This window comes from Notothenia rossii (assembly GCF_949606895.1).
Source record: "Notothenia rossii genome assembly, chromosome: 6".
Lineage (NCBI taxonomy): Eukaryota > Metazoa > Chordata > Actinopteri > Perciformes > Nototheniidae > Notothenia > Notothenia rossii.
Window position 1 is genome coordinate 33,740,733 of NC_136909.1, and position 15,154 is coordinate 33,755,886.

The window sequence follows — 15,154 nt, forward strand, 5'->3', positions numbered from 1 at the left end:
CTGTCAGACCGCTGCACTGTGCGACTGTGTTACATCCTCCTGTCGCTAACTGTCATCCAGAATCCTCGTCACAGCAAGCGTTGGCCACAGTACTCTCAGGTGTGAGAGATGTTGGAGGATTCCCTCAGGAGGGAAGTCACACTCAGTCCTCCCTCTGCCGTTTACACCTCTCTTTAATTGCCTCACTCTCAACTGGAAGTGTGTTCTTCATTATCACGTCTAATACACCTCTCAGCACATTGACTCTGGCAAATTGTCAGCTGCCAAGTTAAGATAGTAACTCGTGCATCCAAGGGCAAACAACATGAAACTCCTGCTGCTGCAGTCGCTGCTAAATATTAATTGATTTTGTAGGCTAACAGTTGGCAGTTGGCCCATTTCCCCCTTTGTACACACTGACTTGTTGGTTTTTCTCCAGGCAGTAAGTCAAATGAAAGGATAATTGAAATTCATCACAATTATTTTTCACGGTTTTTTTCCATATCTTTTAGTAATTACACACAAGATAAATGCTGGGATCTGGTCATGTTTTTCTGGCAGGAAACATGACCGACAATCAGTTTTGTAAATAAACGAAGTTGTGCCATGAATACTAAAACTTCCCTTCCATTAGGTTCTTAAAGGTCCCATGTCATGCTTTTCCGGTTATTACCCGTCCCTTTGTGTGTTAAGGTTTTTCTGCATGTAAACGGACTGCAAAGTCACAAACCCTCAAAGTACACCCTGTCGAGTAAAACTCTAACACAGAAAATACCTGTCTATGTTGCCCCAGAACGCCTCGTTGGAGATTTCTCTTTTTCCTCCTGGGTACAGTGACGTGCCCATACCCAAATGGAACCATTGGTCCAAATGGACCAATCCGTGGAGCCGTTACGTTTTGTCTGCGGAGCCGTTACTTCCTCACACACACTTTTCTCAGCTGCAGCTCCACCGATTTCTCCTGCCAGAGATGGCGGGACGCGGCGAGGCAGTGAGTCGGTGTGTGAGCACACACACAAACTCCCAGCCAGGCTGCAGGTGTGTGTGTGGGCTCGGACTGGGTTTCGCTGTGTCTCGCTGTCTCGCAGACGGCCACTGGGCTCACAGGGAGGGGGGGCAGGAGCTCCAACAAGCCGTTTAGGACAGAGAGTGAATACACATACTATACAGAGATGCTATATGAGAAACCAATGTGAGTTTGGAAAATTGCACAATATAAATCTATTTGAGTAGACCTCAACAATGGAATTATGATCAGTAGAAATGGCCATGCCATGGGACATTTAAATCTTGGTGGGGTGTAAATATTTAAATAAAACAAATTATTCAACTGAAACACCGAGCAAAATCTTGCCAGCTCTCTAAAAGTAGCTAGCAGCTCTAGCTACACAGGTTGCAAAATCTAGCAACAAATTTGTCAAGTTGGCAACACTGACAGCCCGTCTTTCGGCCTCTGTCCAAAGTCACTTCCCCCAATCAGTAGCACTTAAACAACTTACATGGCTTTCATGCTGTAATGCTAGCATGCTGTCATGCTAGTAGCTTCTGGAAGACTGGTGTTGTGCAATGAGTGCACAAAGCCCATCAAATCATTTGGTTGGCTGCAGGAATTGACTGAATGAACTTACTTACTGTAAGACACGAGACAGCAACAGATAAGTGTGTTTTATTTCTTTTTTAAGAAAATTGGATTAGTTCATTGTTTTCCGAATGTGAAGAGTAGACTATTTGCAGTGAACATCTTTCTTGACTAGATTACATACAATACATATTCTGGGTTTTCCCTTTCCTGTGTTGTGTCATATATTATTTTGTGTTGGTAAATGGGATGCTTCGATGGGAATCCTTTGCCTTCTTCCATAACATAGTGACATCACTATGTAACACTCTATTGGCTTGTGCTCCAACATATTGTACGCTAAGGTGCAGGACATTTCATATAAACCTGACAATTAGTTGTTAAAAAGGAAAATGTTTATCAGAAAGTTTCATGGTGTTGCCTTTTAAGCCATGGAAACAGAACGTAGTACATTCATACAGAGGACACGCCTCTCACATGCACTGTGGTCGTTCATTAAAAAAACTCCCCGTCTCCTGCCCCACCACCTTCTTCCTGAGTTTTCACCGATTCACTGTGACAATCTGTCGTTGTGCCTTTTTTTATCTTCTCAATCCTTGCCTTTGCTTCCTGTCCTCAATTTTTCTGTCAGACTTAACATATAGAGACATGTGCCTCAATGCAATTGTGCATTAAGCGGCGTGTAATGGGACATGAAATTAAACTGCTCCAACTTAATCTCTGAATGTTACTTATAAAAAGCAGGAGATGATTTGTGTTTTGGCCGTTTCTACAGTGTTGAAATATCACAATGTTTTCATGGGGTGCGTCTTTCAATGAAATGTGCAATAAAACAGCACTACATTGCATCTTAATTGAGGGTGCCTACACTGTCTTGGCAATTTAAAGTCTCTCCTTTCTAAACAATGTGCTGTTAGAGTGGTTTAAATAGAGCTAGACAGATAGCCCCAAGGCCACCAATGTCCTTTGGGATTTTCAGGGTCGTCAAAGGAACACAAGGCTATGCTGGTGTGTTTCTCCCTGAGTCTTGCACTTAAATGGCTCATTACGTTACAGTAAAAAACGTTAAATGTTATACCTCTTCTCACTTATGTTAAACAAATGCTAAATTGACTATATGCTATTGCACAGAGGAGAAATTAACAATGCATGACACGTTTCATTGAATCCATCCTCAGGCCTCTCTCTCTACATGAACCTCAGCTTCCACCATTTCCTCCCACCTGCCCCAGAATGGTAAACTACTTCGATAAAACCTCACATCTCGGGGCTAGAATCTGTATTTGTCTCTCAAAACCCTAAACACAAAGCTCTCAGGCATCACAGGCTTCAAAAGAAGGGCCCGCCAAATGTTAGCCCGCATGTCGTGCCAAGACTAGACAGGCCCTTTGCAAAGCTAACACGGCCTCGCGGCGGCTTGTGCTCGTCAGCGGCCGGCTGGTCTCATTGGCTTTATTTATAGTCGGCGCCACAAGACATCTGCTGGAGACGAGACTCTGTCCTCTGTGTCCACACAGCACTGCACAGAGGGAGCTTGTCAACGCTTTTTCGAAAGGCAAAGTGTTTGCGAGGACCTCGGTCAGAGGAGGGGAGAGACGGCTGCAACCTTCCTCTAATAGGACGGGTGTCCCCTTCGATTGCTTTCTCCGCAGCTCTGATTAACGAGACCGGAAGACAGAGGGAGGCTTCACAGTTTGTCGTGTCTCGTGTGTTAGCCGATGTTTACTTGATCTGAGAGCTGTTGTTTGTTTGGTGTGTTCAGTCTGGTCGTCGCTCGCCACTATTTTGGGACCCTGACACTTGGATGCAGTTCATCTGATGCGGCCTCGCCTTTTCCTCCCCCCCTCCTCCGTGTCACACAGGGTTTTTCACTCTCCCCCATCGTCTCCGCCTCACATTGAGGACGTCTGGATGTCTCTGGCTGACCGTGCTTTAGGCCTTGACACAAAGTGTCGGGGACAGCTCTTTGCTCTTCCCACAGAGCGGGGGGTGAAGTCAGACTGCCACAGAGGGAGAGAGTGTGAAAATAGTCTGTTCACATGTTCCTGAAGAGAAGCAACCTGAGAAAGCCGACATTACAAGAAGAGGGTAAAAATACCAGAAATCGTAACAAATCTGGTTTATCTGTTCTACAGACCGTTGCACATATAATATTTCAAGTCAAAAGTAGTTCGCTGTGTTGCATTGTAATAAAGTAGTTGTACACAGTTAAAATATGTATTTAATGAAACATGTTAGCCCTGTTTTAACCCAGATTAAGGCTTCCCTAAATCACAAAAGAAATCTGCCATGAAGAGGAATGTCATTGCTCTTTCTGCTCTGAAACCTCGATAGGTGCCCTGAGGAGCCCCTTCACTAAGTTCTCCCATCAGGGCTCATTCACGAAACTCAGACCCTTTCCTGTAGTGTGTTTTACAGGTTTCTGTGCACGTAAATGGTCTTCAAAGGCTTAAATTCCAAAGTTCATGCAAAAGGAAGTTTCTCTCCCACACCCCCTTCTGCCTGAAACGCATCTATTGGAATCCTTTGATTTTTTCCGTAATATAGTGACCAATCACAACAGAGCCAGCCAGCTAACCAATCAGAGCAGACTGGGCTCTGGTTTCAGACAGAGGGTGAAAAGAGGTGCTGCAGCACAGGCAGTATGAGAAGAATAAAGACCTTTTTGAACATTAAAGCATGGAGACATGTCACAGTAGAGACACTACATACAATTACAGTATGAAACCTGAAAATTAGCATGACTGTGTTTCTTATGTTATAGACAAGGTGACTGGATTGTTACTAAGGAAGGGCCAAATAATGAACATGTAAATGTAAAAAATACTTATTGGTATCAAATGATTGACCACGTTCAATATTTAAGTGTTTATAATTGTATTGTTTAAGATAATCCTGACAATTATTCTTATTGTTTCAGAATGCCTTATTTAATTGGACATTTTCTGTTGATTTCTGCATGGACTACAAATGAGCTGCTGTGCCAACAGTGAATCATTCACATTGATGTTTCCCAAAAATGTCCATGTTGATAAATGGGTATTGTCCACATGAATAGCCAAATATTTAATGGATAAAATATAAACCAAGCTGCTATTAGGCAAGACACATACCAAACCGTTTTTCTGCTCAGAAGCCATATGTAGAACAACTCATCACAATCAAGGAAAAAAATAAGTAAAACTCAAATTTTGCATCAACAAATGTTCCATAACTAATGTCTTGTAGCATCTGGGTCACTGAGCTCTTTCTGGAAATGAAGTGGTTTTCATGCTTTAGTCTCTTAGTCTTTTTTTTTTTTTGATTGAAAGTTTAATCTGTATAACAATATTGAAAAGCATTGGTCTTAATCTCCAGGCTTCCTTTTACTTTTTTATTGTTTAAGTCTTAGAAGATACATCTGGTTCCCTATCTTGTAATTCCTGCCAGGATAGCAAAGAAAAGCGAAAACAATTTTGACATGGATGGAGGGATTAAGAAGGTGGTTGTTTTATGGGACATTTAGCTGCTGCTGCTGCTGGGAATGAGATGAATGCCTCAACGACTGCTGCGACGTGTTGCACTTTTCTGCAGCTGGCAGAAACTTCCACGGTAATCCTTAATGGATCAGAAATTGTAAGTCCATCCTCATCACTCAGACAATTTAAGCTTTTTGACACAAAGAGTATGTAGGCAGGGTACTTTATTATTTATTTGATTTTCAGAACAAAACCAAAACAAGCCCTTTAATACACAATTGACTGTAGATTAGACCTGCATATGCGCTGTTGTATTTATCCTCTTTCTGCAGGGTTACATGGGCTGCAGATTGCTTTTCTTGAGTTTTCCAAAGAAGATTTAGATTTAAAAGAATATGTAATTATGGATTTTTCAAAACCTAAAAATACCTTTTTTGGGTGATTGTTACTTGTCTTGTCTCCTCTAAAGCAACTTATTTCAGGTTGGAGCCCTGTAGTCCTGCAGGTCAAATATGTTTAACTTTAAAAGGGCAATGCTTTTCAACGTTTTCCTTTTCCCGTAGTGTGTTAGGTTTCTGTGCATGTAAATGGTCTGCAAAGGCTACAATCCCAATGTTCACCCCAGAGGGAGCACGAATGCCTCGATCAGACTCCTTTGTTTACCTACAGAACATAGTGGCATCACTATACTCACACTTGCTATTGTATAAGCATTTTACCAATCACAACAGAGCCGGCCAGCTAACCAATCAGAGCAGACTGGGCTCTGGGTTCAGACAGAGGGTGAAAAGAGGTGCTGCGGCACAGGCAGTATGATCAAAATAAATAACTTTTTGAACATTAAAGAATGTCACAGTAGAGGTATGAACCGGAACATGTGCATGATATGTCCTGTGAGATACCGCATGTGTAGGTTTCTGATATGACGTTTGCTGACATTATCTTGACCTAATTTTCAGTCAGAAATAAACTTTGAAATAACATTAAACATAACGGTTATTCAGAGCTTTCTTCCTCTACAATTTGTATAATCTCATGTACTGCTTTATTTTTGACAATGGGCAGAAAAAGGGACACTATTCCCAGGTGATTTAAAATAGGAGTACCTGGGTCCCCCATATTTTATTATATAATGTAATACTTTTACAGGAAACAAGGTGTATAGGACATACAAACAACACTTTAATACTGTAAGATTTGATATCTATTAAACAAAAATCAAGTAGTTTGATAAATGATGTTCAGTTGATTTATACTCCAAGTGGTGTGGAGAAATTGTATTTATATCATTGCTAGAAAACAGAAAATAATAGAATTTTTTTTTTTTCCAGAACATTTTTAAGGTTGTATAATCAGAAAATTGACACATGACCTCCGCTTTTTAAAAAAAATGATCTGCACTCATCTGAGAGACACAGTGTATGTTAGCATGCAGGACTTAAGTCAGTCTCATATGTACAGATTTAGTTGATGCAATGACTCAATAGTTAAAATCAATGAAGTTGAGCTGCTGTTGGAAATCCCAAGTGATCATGATGTTTCTCAGATGTTAGGCTGCAGTTCAGTGAGCGTCCTGTAGAGGTCACTCTGTCCCTGCTGAGGACATCAGGCGACAGTAGAGCAGCAGAAGGACACCCACTGAACATGAGCTCCTTCAGGAAAAACCTCCTTAAAGTGAGGAGTCTAATCTCTCGCTGCCGAGGAAACACTCACTGTACAGTATGTGGCCACGAAGGATATCATGATAAATATTATCGTCATTGAATTAAAATTACAACGTAAATCTGCTCATTTCTCAATATAATTAATTAAATATATCTCTTGATCACAGAGAAAATGTATCATGAGCATAGCTGTAAATGTGCACATATGTTAAAGAGATTTATTTTTAAAATGGCATAGGTTAAATAAAAGATTGACAATTAAAAACAAGCATCTCGACCACCTTACAAGTCAAGCTCGTACTTTACAGCATGAGTAAATGAGTAACAATTATTTCTATGTATGGTTTTTGTGTGTTATTTATATTATTTTCTAAATTAATAATTCATTTATCACGAGCAAGCATTTATAAATGTGTATATATGTTAGAACGTTTTATTAAAAATGTTTTTTCTTTGTACTTAAACATATTGTATACAGGGGTTAAATAAAAGATGAAAATGAAAAACAAGCAAATATTTAAAAGCATTTTAGCCACCCTACAAGTCAAGCTTGTATTTCTAAAGCATTAGTAATTGCAATTGTATTTATTATAATTTTTTTTGAATGGTTTGATGTGGTATTTTGTGTTTCCTTAAAGCATGTGTTGCCTTTAATTAGCAGTAGGGCCACAATAAAGAGAAAGACCAATTTAATTAATTGTAAAAAAGACATAAAATCTTTTTTATACATAAAAAAGCTACAGGTAAAGCAAATAATACCAAAACCCTTCCAATGCAGGAATACATGTCTGAATGAGCAGCTACAGTATGGTGACCTGCAGTAAATGACACACACAGTTGTTACTTGCTGTTTCACTGTGTGTCTACAACAAAGACTTCCAGCTGCAGAGCAATGAATCAGAGGCGAGACTGAGAGGAGAGCGGAGCCTCTACTCCCCTCTGAAGGCAGCAGGTGGCGCTATGGTATCTCTGTTTGGGTCCTCCATAGAGACATCAACTCCCTGCATGAGCTCCAGTGTGTGAGACCCCCAGACTGGCTCCTGCATCAGGCCAATAATAAATAACACACCAAGTGGGGGCTGTTTCAACTGGTATGATTTATTAAAAGTTAGTGCATTAGATCAGGGCAATAATTGAAGTTATGATTAAGGAAATGACAGGATTGGGACCTGTGGATGATGAAAAATGGATGGACAGACTAGTAGATGGATCTCGTTTGATAAATAATTCACAGTTGGATTGAACCAGATTGAGGAACAAGCTTTTTGTACCAGGAAGCTCTTTGGCTGGTGGCATGTTGCTCTGAGGATCATCATTGTCATCATATGCAATCCAGTATTAAGATGGATACTGCCTGATCCCATCAAGATAATGGGTTTCATGTCTCCTGGCGTTAGGAGGGGGGGGGGTGTACGGTGGGACGGAGAAGATGATTTCTTTTGTTTCCTCTGCGCTTCTCTGCAGGCATGTCGACCCTGTGAGTCTACAGCACATGCCGCCACCATTTACAGAGCGCCCTAACGCAGAATGAATACCTCGGAAGTTAAGGATGCGTCCTCAGGTTGGAGTGGGGAGGAGATTTCAGGATCCCAGCATGCAGCCAGGACCAAAGGGAGATACTTTGTTCACAGCAGAAGGGTTGTTCTGTATCTGTGATGAAGAGAAAGACGGAGACAGAAAAAGAGGGAGAAAGGGGGGAGGTTAGCTTTCAGCCTGTCATCGCAGGAGAGGTCACGCTGGATCTGTTCCAGGTTGCGTTCATACCAAATACATCCATTATCATTTACAAATGAGTGGGTCATATCTGAACAAATTATTGTTCCTTATGCAGGATGTAAACTTAGTTAACATTAAGCGATGTCAATAAGTCCAATGAATTCATTATTGTACCTATTTCTTTTGTTTGTTTCTGATTCAATCTTCTTACAGCATTTGGCTTCAGGTGTTTGATTAAAATGAATATGATAATGTAAATGACTACATTATAAGTTAAAGTAAATAAGTACAATTACTGAAGTATTAGAAAAAAGTTGCACAATAACAAATATATAAATTGGACTTTAATAATTCCCTCTGATGCAGTGAGAATGTTCCAGATTTTAGTCAAACAATTCTTACCACAGGGTCTTTATTCTTTCCCAGAAAAGAATGTCTTCCCAGTGGCTCATGCACACATGACCTTTGATTTTAGTCATGTGATCACAAGTGGTCCCACAACAGGTATAGCATCAGCAACAAATCCTCTAATCTTTACAACGAGATAAGCCATTTCTACCCTCCAACATGACCCACAGGACATCCGGGGCAGGAGAACCTGTGCTCATAACTAAACATAGCGGACCCAATTTTAAACATGCGGTAATGTCGTGACATATTTAGAGTTTGCAGGGTTCCTGCAGGTTTCACCAACTCAAATGTAAGACTTTTTAAGACCTTTTTAAGACCACTTTGAATAGAATTTAAGACATATTTCACAGCAAGAAAGTATGACAGAAAATTGCTATGAAAGAAGAAATACGTCCCATTATTACTTTCAAAGTAAATGTATTCACGTTCAACATCAACGATGACTGAACATAACAGCAAACAGAATTGCAGGTCACCCTTGAAAAAGAGATATTTTGATCTCAAGGGGCTTTGACCTGGTTAAATAAAGGCTACAAACAAACAAACAAACAAACAAACTGTGTTAGCCAAAAACCTGAAAAAAAAGAACTGCCTAACCGTGAAAGTGTGTGTGCGTGTGTGTATCTGTGTATGTATGTGTGCCAAGAGCTATCTTCTGAGCTCTGCTGCCTTGGCTACAATCATTCATCGTTGCTGTTGTAGGATTGGTGTTTAGCTACGGTATTTAGCGTCCACAGCACCTCCACTTTTAGGGTTGACGTAGACCCAAACGTCGCCCGGAGGCAGTGGTCGAGTTAACCGAATATTTTCCGTCTATGATGGATTTTTTTTAACAATGACGGAAAGATCTGAAAGCAGTCTGTCATTTTGACGGATTAGAACAAACTCGGAACATCGCAAAAGTTTCCCCGCAGCGAGGCTCCGGTGTTATGCCGTGTTATGCATGTCCTCCAAACAGGAAATTATATTATTTCCAAACCGTACTTTACCGTACAAATCATTGAAATGTCTGGGAGTTTTTGCTTTACGCTGTGCTCGCTCCCGCGAGGTGCATGCATGCATCTCTCGGCGGGCATGCATAATACCGGCGCAAAGGTTCACGAGCGTGCTCTCGCTAGCTGAAGCTCGGTTGCTAGGTTAGGTTAGGTTGCTGGGTGTTCTCCGATAAAGGGCCAGGGGGGTGCAAAGTTAGTGATGACTGGTTCCATGTTGATTTATTTCAATACAAATTGTAGGGGGGAACTGAAAGGCTCTTACCATAGGCCTACTGGTTACTTTGCAGCCCGGACATTTCCCCCAAAACACATTTAGACGTGATCGCAACACAGAAGTAACTTTCAAATCATATTTAAGACCTTTCTAATTTGTTTTGATCATATTTAAGACTTTTTAAGGCCTTGAATTCCGATTATCAAATGTAAGACTTTTTAAGACCCCGCGGGAACCCTGTGTTGTATGTGTAGGCAATAAAACTACTTGGCTAGTTTTATGAGAACATTGCGGTTAGAGTAATAATAAGTATGTTTTTTATGGAACTTAAGTTACATGACGTTAATGAAGAACACTATCAAATTAAAGTGAATGGACTTTGAGTCAAGCAATGGTCTCTTGAGTCAACGTCCTGTTTGTTGGAACCGTCCATCATGTTTCTAGATGGTTATCCTAAATGTGGTGCAAATTGTCAATACTCTTGCAAAGGCTCACTCCCTGGCCACATATCCTAGCATTTAACATTCAAGAACAATGACTAACATTAGCCATTTTGCTAGAGTTTCACAAATGTAGTGTAACCATCTAGGCTGGAACCCTATTTTCTATGTTTTACAACAAATCAAACGACATCCTTCGTTCTTCTTGTTATAATTACTACTGCCACCCGGGTTTGCCGCCAAACAATGAAAAGTGATTAAGGGTCATAATAATATTACAAAAATAAAATAATAACCTGTGCTGCTCGATAGCCAGATATCCACTGCCAAGTACACAGGTTTGACTACCAAAGTTTCAGGCAATGTATTCCACTCTATGTCCCCATTTCAACACTGTATCTTCAATAAAAGCACTCTCTGGCTAAAAAAATAATCTTTAAATATAGATATTTTTAAACTATCACTTGTTTACTAGGGGTGGGATGGATTCAAACCATTCCAACCGTGTAAAATCCTCTCTCTCAAGGTCAATATTCCAGAGATCTTTCAAGTTATAATGATAGTATTCTATTTTAGGATAAAAACAATAGTTTCTAGAACAATTTCTTGAAACCAGTTGATTATTGTTCCCGCTGTGTTGGAAGGCTCTTTTAGCTCCAGCGCCCCTCCCTCCATCCGACTCCATACCCATCCAAGCCCTGCAGTGCAAATTCACCTAAAACAGGAGACAGGGAGTGGGTGAGTGGGCAGGGCATGGAGGGGGGGGGGGGGGGTGGATGTCTCAAGGTCAAGCACAGAGCGGCGAATTGGGGTGGAAGCAAACTAATGAGTTTTTCCGTTCTCCCCCTGCCCCGGACCGCTGGCATCACCTCGCTGTCCTGTCAATCCAACTCCCCCTCCTCAACCCACCTATCGTCTTCCCCCTCCCATCTTTCTCTCTTCCCACCTTCACTCCACAGATGAGAAGGGAAAAAAACAGGAAAAAAACAGTTTATTTCTGAACAGGCCTCTTAATCTATTTGGACTGGGCATAATAGGACATTTGCATGGCGAGCACAGCGAGGTGTCAGCGATAACCACGGGGTTGTGACTTCCCCTCCGAAATATGCTGAGCTTTCGCTAACCTCTCATCAAACACGCTGATCTTTATGGACTGTATCATATTGTGCCGTAATGTGCTTTATTGTCCACAGAATAAGCTTTTCTTTAAGGTAATTGGAAAGCGGGAAATGGCCGCTATCGGCGGACTTTTTAAATACATTATTCCTGAAATGTGGCTTGTGTAATGACCCTGTCGGTGTAAAACGTGAGATTTATCTTGGCAGCAGAAATTGATCCATTTCACCTTTGTCTAATGGAAATTTTTATCAAGGATTATCTGTTTATGTAAATGAGCGTGGCCCCTGGAACGGAGTGGATAAAAAGTCTGGAGGGGGGAGCCGTTAATCTAGGGCCTCTTTACGTGTCAGTCTGGACATAATGCATACAGGATTCATCTCTGTGGGGGTGTTAAGAGTGTGTGTGCGTGTGTGTGTGTGTGTGTGTGTGTGTGTGTGTGTGTGTGTGTGTGTGTGTGTGTGTGTGTGTGTGTGTGTGTGTATATGTGTGAAGGTTCCTGTACCTCTATGTCTGAGAACCAGGTGGACTTGCACACCTTCACAGTGAAGATATTCTTGCTTGCGTTTTTTAACTGAGTTTTTTTAGGGGTCCGGAATACGGTTTAGGGTTATCGATTTACTAAGTACATTGCTGTTGAACTGTTGATGATTAAAGGTGATGATTTTAACATCCTGGAACAAAGTCCCTTCTTGGAAACCAGACCTTGTTCTACATAAGTAGTCCAACCAACAAAATAGACTTCGCCAACCAATGCCAACATGTATACAGCTTCCGGTTCTTTGCTTCTTCAAATGATATCCCATTGGTTAAATGGATCACTAACAACGCCAACCTAGCATTCTGTTTAAACACCAATTAACATCACAATATGTAAGAACAATATAAAAGTAATTTCAGGGCCATTAAGATTAGCATTAGCATTTGATCCCGGTTTTCTAGAACTACTTGAAATCCTGTAAGCCGTGACAGCTTATATGTGAAATATATTTGTTGAATAAAGAAATACAATCCTGACTTTTCCTAAACATACATATTATTTTTGTGTGTTTTAAAAAAATGTTTTGGTAGTTTTAACCTATTTTGGCCCTACAGAACCAGACTGATTTTTCATCCGAGTCATCATTATCATATCATATCATATCATTGTCTCTCTCAGGGGACAGGGAATTCTGTGAGGTCATATGACCATTTCTAGTGTTGACGATGATAGTGAATACTACAACCATGTGTGTATATGTGTGTAAAGGTCTACATTTTAGCATAGATTTTTCTGATGTGGTGCCTGATAAGTTTTAGGAAACTGTAGACCAAAACATTTTAGTTTAAGAGAGGTCTTCTTTACGGTTAATGAAACCAATGTTGACTGTTAGAAAGAGATCCACCATCCATAACACTCTCTAGCTTGTTGTGAAAAGTGCTCAATTATTTAAATGGTTTGACTTTAAAGTGCCAAGAAACATGGTCATCGTCCAGCAAAGTTAAAGAATAAGAAGACGTCTACTAGCTAGTACAAATGGATATAGGCAGAGCGGATTTCAACAATGTTTAAACAATTGGCCTTGTATATGAATTATCAGTAAGGGAATTCATTTTTTTAACAAGTTAGTGTAAAGTGTAAAATGTTGTTTTACAAGGAAGTAAACACATTTTTGCCACATATTATGAAGGTTACTGAAATTGGTAAGCTTTTTAAACCCAAACTGAACACACTGTTATCGAAACATGGACACTTGGCTTGCAGTTCTTTAGCATTTTTAAAAAAAAATGTGGGTTTCAAACTGGCACACAACTATGAGAAATGTATTTCATGTGTAGCAATATGAGAGCACGTCACTCAAATGTCAGTGTCATTCCAAAAGGCTTTGAATGTCCACAACAAAGGATGCACTCAGCTTGTTTTGGCGTTATTTCAGGCCCCATAATGTCTATTCATCACAGAGGCTCTTAGCATATTTCCATATCATAAAACGTTCCACAGACAGCTCCGTTATGTGCGGCATTATATGGTAACTCAGACGTTTGGACATGTCAGCTGCAGAATAGATGGCACATTTTGGATCGCCGACTGCGCGGCATGAAAAATGAATGAATAGCGTGGAAGCTGTGAGTGGTGGCGGTGGGCTACAGTCACTTAGAAGTGCGGCTGTAAAGATTGACAAGGCCCCCCTCACTTGTGTTTTCATTGCAGCGGACGCTTTTGATGTTTTATGGGAGAGGCCTCGCCTTGTTGTCAGAGTCTTTGCCGTGACAGCAGTGCGACGGTCTTGAAATACAGCTGGTGGGGGGATTCTCCACGGAGGACAGCAAATGGAGCTTCACCGGGAGCCGGCGGTCCCCCGGTGGCCCCCGCTGTCATCTGCCATCCTGACAGGCAGATAGAGAGGGGAGAGGCAGCCGGGCTAAGTGACAGACACGCCAATGTGACCCAATCCACCAGAGGGAAGGCTTCATCACCATCTTAAACGCCCTGATGTTCTCAGAGGCCAGAGACTGAGAAGACCGGGTCTGAGCCCGGGCTAACCTCAGCCCTCAGCCCGCAGCCCCCCCCTCCCCCCTGCTTATCAAACAGAGACCTTGATGCATCACAGCGGCCAGAGTTCAGCAGGATGAGGGGAGGGAGCAGACAAACAGAGAGACACTGGGATACAGATGATGATGTATGGCATCAAGCATAATGCTGCTGAACACAGACTGAACCCACAGGTCCTCTGGCTACAGGAAAAAAAACATTTACTATCATTCAATGAAGAATTATGTGGCCTCAATCATCTTTTGGTAAATTCAGCCATTGGGGTTTTTTCTAACATTAATCATATGAACTAACTATTTGTGAGGAGATGTCTGTACAGCCACATTTTGTATCGTAAGTTGAACCATAAAGTCACTCTTTAATAAAATCTCACAAAAAATGTTTAGACAATAAATATATCTTTTGATTTTCAAATGCTTTTTTAAAGTCACGCTGTGACATTGTTTGTGCTTCTAACTGTTTATGTTCCATGTCCACAGATCTCAGATAATTAAAAAAATCTATAAAACGATAATAGTAAACTGAATTGATGGCTCAAAATGTATAAGAAAACATCTTGACCTTGTTAGAAAACAACAACAAAAACAGCAATCAAACAAAGACCTTTCCTTTAAAATTGCCTTAAATGTATACAATCGTCTTATCAACATGGAAGGGGGAAAATATGATTGCTTCATAATGAATGTATTTTTGCTATTATTGTAGTAATCCAAAACAAATTTAAGTTAAGTTAATTGAATATAAGGTAATCTTCTTGCAAGCTGTAGCCACAAGTAAGCCAAGTGAATTGAATGTACTGTACATCTTCTGTCTTGAGGTATAATTGTACTTAAGATTAGTATTTATAAGTATATTTTGATGCAGGACTTTTACTTGTTAGTGTATTTTTACAAAGCGGTAGTAATACAACAGAAAGTTTAAGATTTAAGATGTGTTAGGCCTTTTTTAATGCCACCAAGAATTACATTTAAATACAACCTTACAAAAACCGATATTGAAGAAAGGAAAACTATAATCAATGTTTTCGGTTCGGGACAATTTGGCTTGCC

General features: G+C 40.6%; 1 protein-coding gene across 2 annotated transcripts in view; it reads right to left on the reverse strand.

Moving 5' to 3' along the window:
• Nucleotides 1-6,943: 6,943 nt before the first annotated feature.
• LOC307043403 (uncharacterized protein) overlaps nucleotides 6,944-15,154 on the reverse strand; it is a 111,853-nt gene continuing 103,642 nt past the window's right edge. Inside the window, exons 1-2 of one of the 2 annotated variants that reach the window (XR_013809371.1) lie at nucleotides 9,797-9,932; nucleotides 6,944-8,330 (exon numbers count right to left, since the gene is read on the reverse strand). The gene's annotated coding sequence lies outside the window, so the exon portion shown is untranslated. Of the gene's footprint in view, nucleotides 8,331-9,796; nucleotides 9,933-15,154 lie in introns of those variants that run through there. The other variant, XR_013809370.1, reaches the window with a different exon arrangement.